The following is an 11296-nucleotide window of genomic DNA, read 5'->3' as shown; positions in this document are numbered from 1 at the left end:
GGCGGCAGCGGCGGCGCCCCTCCCCCGCCGCGGGCTCCGGCGGAAGATGGGGGAGGAATGCCTGCGGGAAGACAGAGAGGAAAAGGTTAATGAAAGGCTCGGGGGAGGGTGGCCGTCAGTGTCTAGCTCCCTCCTCAAACCTGCAGGTGCCCAACTTTTTCCCTTTAGGACCTGATGAGCCGACCCTTACCTCGAGGGTGTCGGGAGCAGGAGGTAGCACCATGGACAGGGATACTGGGGTCTAAAAACCTGGGGTAGATGGCTCATTAGAGGCTTTATTGGGTTGAGATGCAGACACGTGGGGAGGAAGGTGACACACTCAGTGATACTTTAGAGTTCAGTAGGAACCCAACCCAGCTGCTCTGACCCTCACCCTCTGAAAGGACCCAGGTGGCAGGACCAGGGCCAGCTCCTGTCCATGAGGCCTAGGGACTCTCCTGGCAGCGGGTGACCCCAGCCCCTTCTCTGAGTCACCCAACCTCTGTGCATGGCTCCCACTCCAGCCTCAGCTGTCTCTCATCAGCCCCTGACGCTGGGTAATGAAGTTGCTAAATAATTCATTGGGATTAATTAAATGCCAATTCGTCAATGGTATCACTGGGTAACAGGGCTGGGAAGGGGGGGGCAAGAGAGAAGCGAGCCAGGACCCAGGCATCCAGGCCCCAAGCTCTCCCATCCATGCAAGGCCACGGGCATCTGCTTTCAAGTCTCCAGTTCCCCCCAAATCACACTCACCTCCCCCCTTTCCCTGGCCCCAAGCCCACACTGCTCACCAGCCCAGGTCCTTCCTAAACCTGCGTGTCTGTCACTCTCAACCTCCAGCTCCCAGTCCTTAACCTCAGACCTGGCCCCACTGCCTGGGTTCTCTTCACCCCTCAGTCCCCCCCCCACCCAGGGGCTGGGGGAGCCACCAGGAGGCAGGCAGGCTCATTTGCATAAAATTGTCTCTCTGAAATGATTACCCTTGTAACGGGCTGTCAGAGAGCAATTTATACCCCACGCCAGGGAGGGGAATTTGCATCTCGTTAAACTCCGAGTCGTAATTATTTATATCCAACAACCCTCCTGAATATTGCATTGATTTTATTTTGGGGAGGGAGAGAACGATGGAAGGAGGTGGGGAGACTCGGAGAGACGCAGGGAGGGGCAGGAGTTTAGGAAGAGACGGGGAGAGACTGAAGGGGGGTGTCGAGAAAAAGAGGAAGAGGAGGAAGCACGTGAAAAGTGACAGAGACGGAAGAGTAATGGAGAAGAAAGATGGCTTGATGGAGAGAGAAGAAAAGGGAAGATGGAAGAAAATTAAATTCCAGATTCAAACAGCATTTGTCAAGGCCTTGGGTGCTGGGCACTTTTACAAATGTCATTTTACTTAATCACTCTGAGAAGTCTCATTATTCCCATTAACCACTGGGGAAACCCACGTGGACAAGTTTGGGGACTTGTCCAAGGTCACATGGGCAGTCAGCGGGGAGCTAAGACTTAGATCCAAGTCTATCAGACTCCAGCATCTCCACAAAAGAGACAAAGGGCAAAGGTGCCACAGGTGTAACTCAGATAGTGGCAACCAGAAGTGGGGTGACTTGGAGGGGGAGAAGGTTGGAGGGCAGGGTGGGAGGAAGCTGGGGTATGAAAAGAGAGAAGGCTAACAGCGCGGGCGGGCGTGAGCGGAGCATCACCAGAGGGCAGTGGTGGATGGAGCGCCACGTGTGCAGGAGGAAAATAGGGAGAGACGGCCCAGGAGGCTGGCAGCAGTGTTTGGGGAGCCATCTCCAAGGGACCCTCAAAGCTCAGCTCTCCAGTTCCTTCCATCTGGCTCCTTCAGATTGTTGCCCCCCCTCCCCTATCCCACAGGCTCCAACAGGGACCCAAGTCTCTGGCCCTACCCCTCCAAGGGCTGCCCCTTCTGGCAGGGGGAAGGAAACCCAGGCAAGCAGCCCCCTCTCCCTACAGTGTCGGGGTTATATATAGCCTTTCCACTGCCTCTCCTCATTGGGTAATGGGGATAATTAACATGCACGGGCTAATTAGCCAATCAAATTAAATGCAGCACCTGCTCCTGGCCTGATTGAAGCCCTTGCCACACACACACATGCACCCCACCCCAGCCCAGGGCAGGGGAGGGGTGTCCCTCAGACCTGGGGGAGGGAAAGGCCAACACTCCCCTCCTCTCCGGAAGGGGCTGCCTAAGACCCTCACCAGAGGCATCAGCCCAGGTGGCCAGAAGTGACCTTCCTTCCTCCCTCCCTCCCCCTGGGGTCTTGGTCTCTCCCAGCCTCTGTCCGCCTCTCTCCCGGCCCCCACCCACACCTCCGGACACTATTTTGGGGAGGGAATTAATTAGCTATCGATTTTCCACTGGCAAGGGAATGGGATTGCGTGCTGCTGCGTCCTGGCCCTGGCTTGGGAGAGGAAGCGGGTTTGGTCCCCTGCCCCCTCCCCAGTCTGGTCCCCCTCATAACTCACACCCCCGGGCCCTCTAGGGAGATGGCAGGGGGTTGTCAATGAAGAAGGCTAGGGGCAGGTTCCCCCACCCATCCCCAGATATTGGAGGAGGTTGGTGGGGGGACTCCAGAGGCTGGGTCCTGAGCCCAGAGCCAGTGAGGGTGTCACCTGGTGAGGAGGGTGACACTACTGGTCTGTGTATGTGTGCCAAGAAGTGAAGGGAGAATGTGGGAAGGGGCCGGGCACGCAGGCCGGTGGGCTGGCTTGGGGGCAGAGGCCGGGCCTAGGAGGTGCTGGGGAGGGCCAAGGGGCAAGAGCTAGGCTGCGGCCCCTCAAGGCTCATTACTCATTCTGCCCACAGCCCACAGCTCTGCAGCACAGGCTGGCTTGGCTCCGTGCCGGAGGGGCACAGGGGCTGTGGGCTGGCCAGGAGGATGCCGCCCTGGCCCTCCCTGGGTCTGCTCTCCAGGGACCCAGAGAGACCCATGGGGCAGCTGCAGGCTGCAAGGCAAAGACAGCCCCAAGAGGAGTGAGCTAAGCAGACACCTGAGTCCTCTCCACCCCACCCCACTGTTCCCAGGAAACCTACTCCCCTTCCCAGCTCCTCTCCCCTCCTCAGCTTCCCCACCCCCTACCCCAGGACCCAGGCTTCTGCTGGTCCAGCCTCCAACCACCCTTTCTCCCAGGACACTCAGGGTTCCTGCTAACCGCCTCCCCAACACTCCATCCTTCCTCAACTCCTGGTACTCAGTCTTCCGGCCTCAGCAGCAGCCCTTATCCCCCCAGCTCTCCTCCCCCAGGGCCCAGCCATTGCCCTGCACAATTACATCCAGGAAGTGGTGCCCCCTGCAATTGTGCCAACCAGTGCTCCTCCCCCAGGCCCATTAAGGGCTCCTGGTGGAAGCCCCCTCTGTACCCACAGCAGTGGCCAGGCACTGCCCCTCCAAGACCCACTCGTTCCCTCTAGTGCCCACTGCCAGGGCAGGGACGCTGACCAGAGCAGCCCAGGAGATCCTGCCTGCTCTTGATGCCAGTGCTGTGCAGGCTGCCCATCAGTATGCCTCTGGGGAGCTGGCCTCTCCCCTCCCAGGCCACTCCCTAGCACCCCCTACCCACAGAGGGGCTCTGCAGCCTTGGGCCAGTGGTGTTGGAGCTGTAGGGGTGTCAGTTGGGATGACTGGACTGCCCTCAGGGTCCCTGGCTACTCTCCCCCACTGCATTCTCTCCTGGTGACCCTTTCTGGGTCCCTCTAAGCTAGACAAGGCTCTCCATCTCCCCATGGCCAGGCCCATGCCACACCAGTGCCACCGTGGCATCTGGGTGCATCTTTTGGGCCCCCCACTCTGTGTCCAGCCCCAGGCCGGACCACATGTGCATGGTCTCATTGAATCCTTGAGGTTCAAGGAGGTACTTCTGTCATCCTTGGCGTAAGGACGAGGTAACTGCACTTAGACTGATGAATTCACTTGCCCAAGGTCACGGTGGCAGAAGGGGTCTGCTGGCCCCAAAGCCAGTGGCCTTTCTTCTACTCAGCACTGTCCACAGGCCTCAGGGCGGTGTCTGGGGCACAGAGCCGCCCCTTCTCTGATCTGGCCTTGGCAAGGGACACTGCCCTCTGCAGACACCACAGCCCCTGGGACTGAGAGAGACCTCAGGGCTCATGGAGCCTACCCCATCATTTGTTCCTAGCTAGAAACTGAGTCCCAGAAGGGGCACTGACTGCCTGGGGTCACACAGCTGAGCAGGACTAGAGCCAAGGTCACTGGCCTTCCATTCTGGATGCTTCCGACTATACCTGCTGCTCCAGACCTGGGCCTTCCCCCCTGACCAAAGGCCTCAGCCCACACCACGAGGGCAAGCAGAGCAAATGGATGCAAATTCTGGCCCTGGGGCTCAGTCCATGGCCACCCTGGCAGAGCCCCTGCCCAGGCCCAAGGGGCCACTCCAACTCCTTGCTGCGCCTCCCCAAGAGGCCCTCACCGAGCATCCACACAGCCCAGCCCCTCTCTGGCCATGCCCACTGCGTGGCCACACACACACACTCTCTCCCTCTCTCTCTCAGACACACACACACGCACACACACCTCCAGCCGTGGGAAATGCCAGGCCTCCCTCTGGCTCTCTGCTCCTCACGCCAGCTCCCTCTCATGCCAGCTGGGAGTGCGACAGCAGGGGCCTCCCCCAGGCGCCAGGGAGGAAGAGCTGGGTTTACACACATTCTGGTGGCCCCAGAAGGCAGCCCGTGGACAGGTGGGAGAAGAGTGTGTTACAGGGGGAGATTTTGGCTCAAGCTAAAGAGAAACTTGCTGGCAATCCCAACCATCCAACAGTGGAGTAGGCCGCCTCCGGGGGGGTGGTGAGCTCCCTGTCTGTGGAGGTGTGTGCTGAGGCAGATGACTACTGCTCAGAGAGGCTCAGGAAGGGGCTCTGCAATCACGGCAGGGGACAGAGGGCGACTTGACACCTGACGTCCTTTTCAGGTACAGAATGTGTTTTGGAGGGTCCCCTCTCCTCCCTGAAACCTCAGGAAGGACCAGAAGACTGAGAAGAATTCCCACCTCCCCTTCCAGCTCCTTCTTCCCAGCCCCGATGACCTGGGCATGTCCACAACCAGCCACAGCTTCAGCAGCTGGCAAAAACAAGGCAGTGCAGTGGTTAGAGGCACTGACTCTGGCGCCTGTGTTCAAACACCAGCTCCACCCCTTTCTAACTGTGTGACCTTGGGCAAGTTACTTAACCTCTCTGTGCCTCAGTTTCCTTATATGTAAAATAGGGATAATAGCAGTGTTGTCAAAATTAGTTAATATATGCAAAGCAGTTAGAACAGTGCCTAGCACAGAGTACAGTGTGAAAACGTGCATGTTGTATTAATGATTACTTTCAGAACTCCTCAGCACTTCAGAGTTTGCAAAAACTACACGTGTCCATTTCCTTTGAGTCTCACCAGAGCCCAGTGAGGGACGTGAGGAAGGCAGGCATTGTCACTGCGCCCTTTTACAAATGTGGGAACTGGCACTCAGACAGGGAAGGGGCTGCCCAAGGTCATGAAGCTCATGAGTGGCAGAGCTGGGACTCAGACTCAGTGCCCTCTGACCCCGGAGCCTCTGTGCCCTCATGCAATCAGCAGGCACCCCTCCTGCCTAGAGAGGTAGAAGGGACACATGGAGCTGAAGGCCAGCAGGAGCCCCATACCAGTGTGGGCTGGGGGAGTGGGCAGGTGTGCTAGCAGCCCATCCCCCTGCCCCCAGCGGGTCTCTGCACGTGGAGAGAAGCGTGCAGGGGCAGGGCAGAGGGAGAAGCTCGAGGCACGCACTGCAGGGTGTTTGCCAGGTGTGTGGGGCTCAGGGAATGGATGGGCTGGGGCCCGAGGTGTGAATGAATGACTCGCTGTCATGGGGGCTGGAGCACAGGTGCCTAGGAGCATGGGGGCCGGTAGAGCTGGGGGATGCCGGGCCTGGGTGGGTGCACCCCCGTGATGCAGAGGGGACATATGGTTTCCAGGGTGGCCCTGGGAGTAAGCATGAGGTGCCTGGGAATGTTCCTAAAGGTGCCCGTGACAGGTGTTGGGGGGAGGTTATGACGATGATAAAAATAACCACCGTGTGCTGGGGGCTTTCTATGTGCCTGACACACACGGCAGATGAAGGAACATTCACAGAGTGCTCAGCACAGAGCCAGGCACACAGTAGGTGCACAATAAAAACAGTTGTTACTATTATTACCATCACCATGATCATATCATCAAGTCTTCCTGACAACCCCACGAGGTAGGTATGAAGGCCCCATTTTACGGATGCGGAAGCTAAGGCTCCCTGAGGGGCAGAGCTGAGACCGCACCACCTCAGCCTCTCCCCACCCTCTCCCCACCGTGGTAAATGACAGCAGCAGTGGGAAAACAGGCACCCAGCAGAGGCGGTGCTCCGGATTCTTTGTTGAACGAGTCTCCAAGGCCCATCAGTGTGGAAGGGGCCAAGGTGGGCGAGCTGCACAGACAGATGGAGCAGCGGGGTGGGTGGCATGTGAGGACACAGGCTGGGGCATCCCCGTGGGGGCTGGGCTTGGAGCTGTGGATGAATGGACCGAGTGTCTCCATGCCAGGCAGGGCCAGGGTCCTGTGTGTGAGGGCTGATGGGAAGTTCCGAGGGAGGCCAGGTGTGGCTGGGCTAGACCAGAAGAGACTGCAGAAGGTCGAGAGGGGAAGGAGGGCCTGGGATGCGGAGGGCTTTCTGAGGGTGCAGTGATGGCAGAGGGAATGAAACGGAGGCTTAGGAAGGGCTCCAAGGCATAAAAGGTGTGTTAGCATGTATGTGTCTGTGTTTCTGTGTGTGTGTGTGTGTGTGTGCGCTGCTGTGCCCACGCACAAAGTCCTGGGCAACAAGCATGTGGTATTTAATCATGCGTGTTGGGGGGGTGGGGTTGTGTGTCTGGGAGCATGTGAGTGTATGGGAATGTCTACCTGGGAGGGAAGGGTGTGTCTGGAGGTAAGTGTCCCGAAAGTGAAGGTGTATATATGGGAGAAGCACAGGTGTGCCTGAGCTGACTGGGAATCTGGGAAGGGGGCTGGCTGGCCAGGAGGCTGTGTGTGCCTAAGGGTGAGGGCTGGGCAGTGGAGTGCGGGGCTCTCGGGGCAGGCAGGGGCCACGTGTGCGCCATGGACTGAAGAGCGGAGCGCTGAGGGATGTCTCAGAGGCAGGCGGTGAGGTGGCAGTCTCTCTGGGCGGGGAGTATGGGCGGTGTGCTGCCGGGAGGTATACTGTGTACGCAGGTGTGTGTGCTTGTGTAGGTGTGTGTCTCAGTGGGTGTCACCGAGCATGTGTATCAATGTCAGGGTGTCTGTGTCGCTGTCAGCTGTCAGGCATGGGTGGGAGGGAGCAGCTGGACCTGGGGAGAGACTGAAAGCCTGGAGTGGAGAAGAGATTTCCAAGAGCCCCTCCAACAGCCCCTCTGGAACTCAGCCCCTCCTCTGCCCCCTCAGGAATCATCATGTGGATTCACCCGGGACCAAGAAGCCAAGAAGCCGGTAGAGGCCCAGGCTCCTGACGAGAACTCCCCAGCCCCGCTGTGGCCACGGCCTCTGCCTGTAGGTCAGTCCCACCCACCCCTATGGGTCTGAGGACACTTCCTCTAGCAGGAATGAAAAGCCTAGAGTCAGACCCTTCTCCCCTGCACCCGGAAAGATGGAGCCCAGCCTCAGACAGCAGCATCTCTGGAGGCACCCCTGGAAGCAGGAGGAGTTAGGGAGCTGAGGCTGAAACCCACCAAACAGAAGGCCTCATGGCTAACAGACCAGCCAACCTCCCTCCTCTCTTCCCTCTCTCTCCCTCCTCTTTCTCCTTCTCCAGCAGAAGACCGAGCACGTAAAACCCTAAAGACCACCCTCCCCCAAAGGAGCACCCAGACACAGGGAACGTGGGCAAGAGGGAGGGGCAAGAATGAGTGGAAGGTCCTCACCCCACCATCACCCCAACACACACAAAAACAGGAGTGTACGGAAGCCCCCAAGGCAGTCAAGAAGACTGGAGACCCACCTCCTGAGATTTCATCACTCCGAGACTGGACAGCAACCCTTTTGCCTCCAGACACCATGAAACAGCCCCCTCCCCGCCCTGGCTGGTTCAGTGAGGCACCAAATGCCCTCCCAGTACTGCCCCCTAGTCTGAAGTCAGGCTTGAGAGTAAAGGGGACAACAGCTTCTCAAAGCCAGTTTTGCCCCCAAGGGCCCATCAAGGGTTCAAGGGCTCACGCCTAGCCCAAAGAGCCCAGGGCAGATGGCTCTTCCAGCTGGGGGAGGACACTAGGACATGAGAAATGGTGCCCTCCTCTTCTGGGGCGGAGGGCCAGCCCAAGGCCCTGCAGCCTCTCTACCCCTGCAGCACTCTCTGATCATAACCCTGTCACCACCCCCAGTGCATCCCCACCCCAGCACAGCCCCTCCTGATGATCTCCCAGTCTCCCTCTCTCATCACCCCAGCCCCCCCCCGCAAGCTTCCGCTCCTCTCCCTCAGCCCCCCACCATCCCCGTCTCTCCACCAGCACCTTGGCACACTTCCCCTCTGCTGCCTCCCAATAACCTCCTCTCCCCTTGGCTCCCATCCCCCAGTAAAGCCTAGTGCTCAGCGGAGACCCCAGTTCGGAGCCCTTGGCCTGGCCCCTGCTCCTTCTCTCTGCACTTCTCTCCCCGTCTCAGCCCCCTTTCCTTCTCCTCCCACGAAGCCCAGTTCTTCACTGGTGTCTCCCCTGCAGACCCTTCAGACCGCATCTCACCAGCCCCTCTGGTCGAGCCTGGCTTCCAGCCCCTGGGGCTAGCACAGACTGGGGAACCCCCTGCAGAACCCCCCTCACAGCCCTCTGGGTGCCTCTCCTTCTCGCTTCCTCCCCTCCCCCACCGACCCTCCCTCTCGACGCCCCTCCGTTCGCCCCAGCTCAGAGCCAGTGCCCCTTCCTCAGGAAGCCTCCGACCCCCAGGCCCCCCAGCCGCTTCAGCTCCTCGCTGTCACACAGCCAGCCCTCTCCGCGCGGCGCCCCCGCCCCCCAATCCACCCTTCCTGCCTCCCCTGTCCCCTCTGATCCGCTCCCCTCCCCCCGATCGGCCCCCGCCCCCCGCCCGTCTTCGCCGCAGCCCCCCCCACACACCTTACCTGGTTCTGGGGGCGCCAGCAGCTGGAGGGTGGGGATCAGAGCCCCGGGGCCGCCCAGCCTCCGGCGGGTGGCAGAACCGAGGCGAGCGTTGTCGGCCGCCTCGCGCCTCTCTCGCTCCCCGTCGCGTCCCCGCCCGCCCGTCTGTCCGCCCGCCCCGCCGCGGTGCCGCTCGGAGGAGGATGCTCGGCGAGTCAGGGCGGCTGCTCCCGCCGCCGCATCCCTGCAACACCGACTGACGGCAGCCTTAGCACCAGGGCCCGCCCCCCCGGGCGCACGCATTGGGCCGCGCTGCGCTAACTGACGCACGGCGCAGCCAATGAGAAGGCGCAGACGCCGCCAAACCCGTGCTCCACTGGCCCAGCTCCCTCCCCCGCAAGGGACCCAGGCATCCTGGCCCCGGGGCATCCGAGCTTTTCCTGGCTTCTCCCGGTCCTCGATCCAGGCGACCTGGCCCCCAACCAAGCAAACCTCAACTCAGCTTCAGTGCCTTTTCTGGGCACCCAGGCGCCTTAACCTCCAGCCCAGTGGGTCGGGCCCTCGGGTCCCACACCCGTATTCCAACGGGCCCTTGTGGCAGCGCCCAAGGCTGAGCCAGGCCAAAGGGAAGGCTGTGAGCCCCGACCTGGGGCTCTGGGAAGCAGGACTGGCGAGGGGCCTGGACCGCAGCGCCCTCTGCTGGCTACGCCCAGGGGCAGGCCCGGGCTGCGGGGAGCCTAGGTAAGGGGGACCCGCCTGCGGCTGCTGTGGACTTTTTCCAACCTGCAGCCTGGCCTGCGTCTCCCACTGCCCGGGGGCCCCTGGCTTGGAGCCCCCAGAACTGAAGAGGGGAGGCTTTGCTGGGATAAGGACTGAGGGGAGGGGGGAGGGAAAGGCAGAGATGGGGGCGGGGTAGACCTAGGGACTTGGGATTTCCCAACCCTGCCTCATGGGAATCCCGGAGTTTGAAACATGAGTCCCTGTCTGGAACACTGCGCTAGGGTAGGAGTAGGTTTGAGGACAGGGACGAGGACGCACAGTGGCTGGACCACTGACGGGAAGCGGGCCGCAGCCCGGTCTCTGTTCTCTCCCCAAACCCTGAGTATCACAATGAGCGTGGCCCTGGGGAAGGTCTTCCCTGTAACCATGTCTGTCTGCATCACTGTGTATGTGTATGAGTGCGGGGAGAGGGGGGGCACCCCTTCGCTCACTGAGCAATGAAGGGGGGACCTGGCACCTAGTATGTGTACTACAAAGCTCGACATTGGATTCTGAATGAGGCTGTGTGCGGGATGTGTGTACCAGACAGTTCTGCCAGCGCGCGCCAGGACCCTGATTTCTGTGGCAGGTCTGTGATCTGCACAGCCGGTGGTGGTTAGCGCTTCCTTAGCCAGAGGCAACATGCAAGAATACTCATATGCAACCACTGGTGCACGCATGTGCACACGGGGCACACGCAGCCTATATGGGTACACACCTATACGTACGTGTACACACAGATATTCCCAAAGGGACACAGTGGGCTGCCTGCAGAAATACCCCACCCAGGAAGCACGTGCTTTGCTAAGAACACACACAGACACACACGCACGCACGCACGCACGCACGTACGTACGCACGCACACATTCAGAGGCAAACGCGTGGGGGGGTGGGGAACTGCCCCAGGGTCATCGTGCCCCCCTGAGGCACTTTGCACAGAGCTGTCAGTTACTGAATGGATGAGCATGGACACCCACCCACCAGAGGGGACCTCCCTCTCCAGCCTGTGAGAAGGTGAAAGGGGGACCCAGGCTGCAGGGGGTGTTTCCTAAGGGTTGGGAAGGGGAGCCCTGAGCCAGGTCCCAGACTTGAGGCCCACTCTGACCTTGGAGAGACCCGCAAGCCAGCCCCACCAAGGCCACTGGAGGAGCCGAAAAATGGGAACTGCTGAGTCAGGGCTGTGGTTGTGAAGTTGCCTGTCTGACCCCACAGCCCATGGCCTTGCCCTGCTCCCGCCACTCCTCCCCCTGCAGCCTAGGTTCGCTACTCCCACCACCCCACCCACGCACCACTTCTGTCCAGGCACCAGGACATAGATGCTCGGACAGGCAGTGCAGTGGCTCATGGACACGCTGCCTCTGAGACCCTTATAGATGGGCCCAGGGATGGGGAGAAGGGGAGCAGAGGCAGGTAAGGAAGTTAGGCACTTGTGTCCTGTCCCAGCACCCAGCTCTCTGGGCCACCTTTGCCCATCAAGGG

This window comes from Trichechus manatus, unplaced genomic scaffold, assembly GCF_000243295.1.
Source record: "Trichechus manatus latirostris isolate Lorelei unplaced genomic scaffold, TriManLat1.0 scaffold00113, whole genome shotgun sequence".
NCBI lineage: Eukaryota > Metazoa > Chordata > Mammalia > Sirenia > Trichechidae > Trichechus > Trichechus manatus.
Note: the sequence above shows the minus strand (reverse complement) of the source record.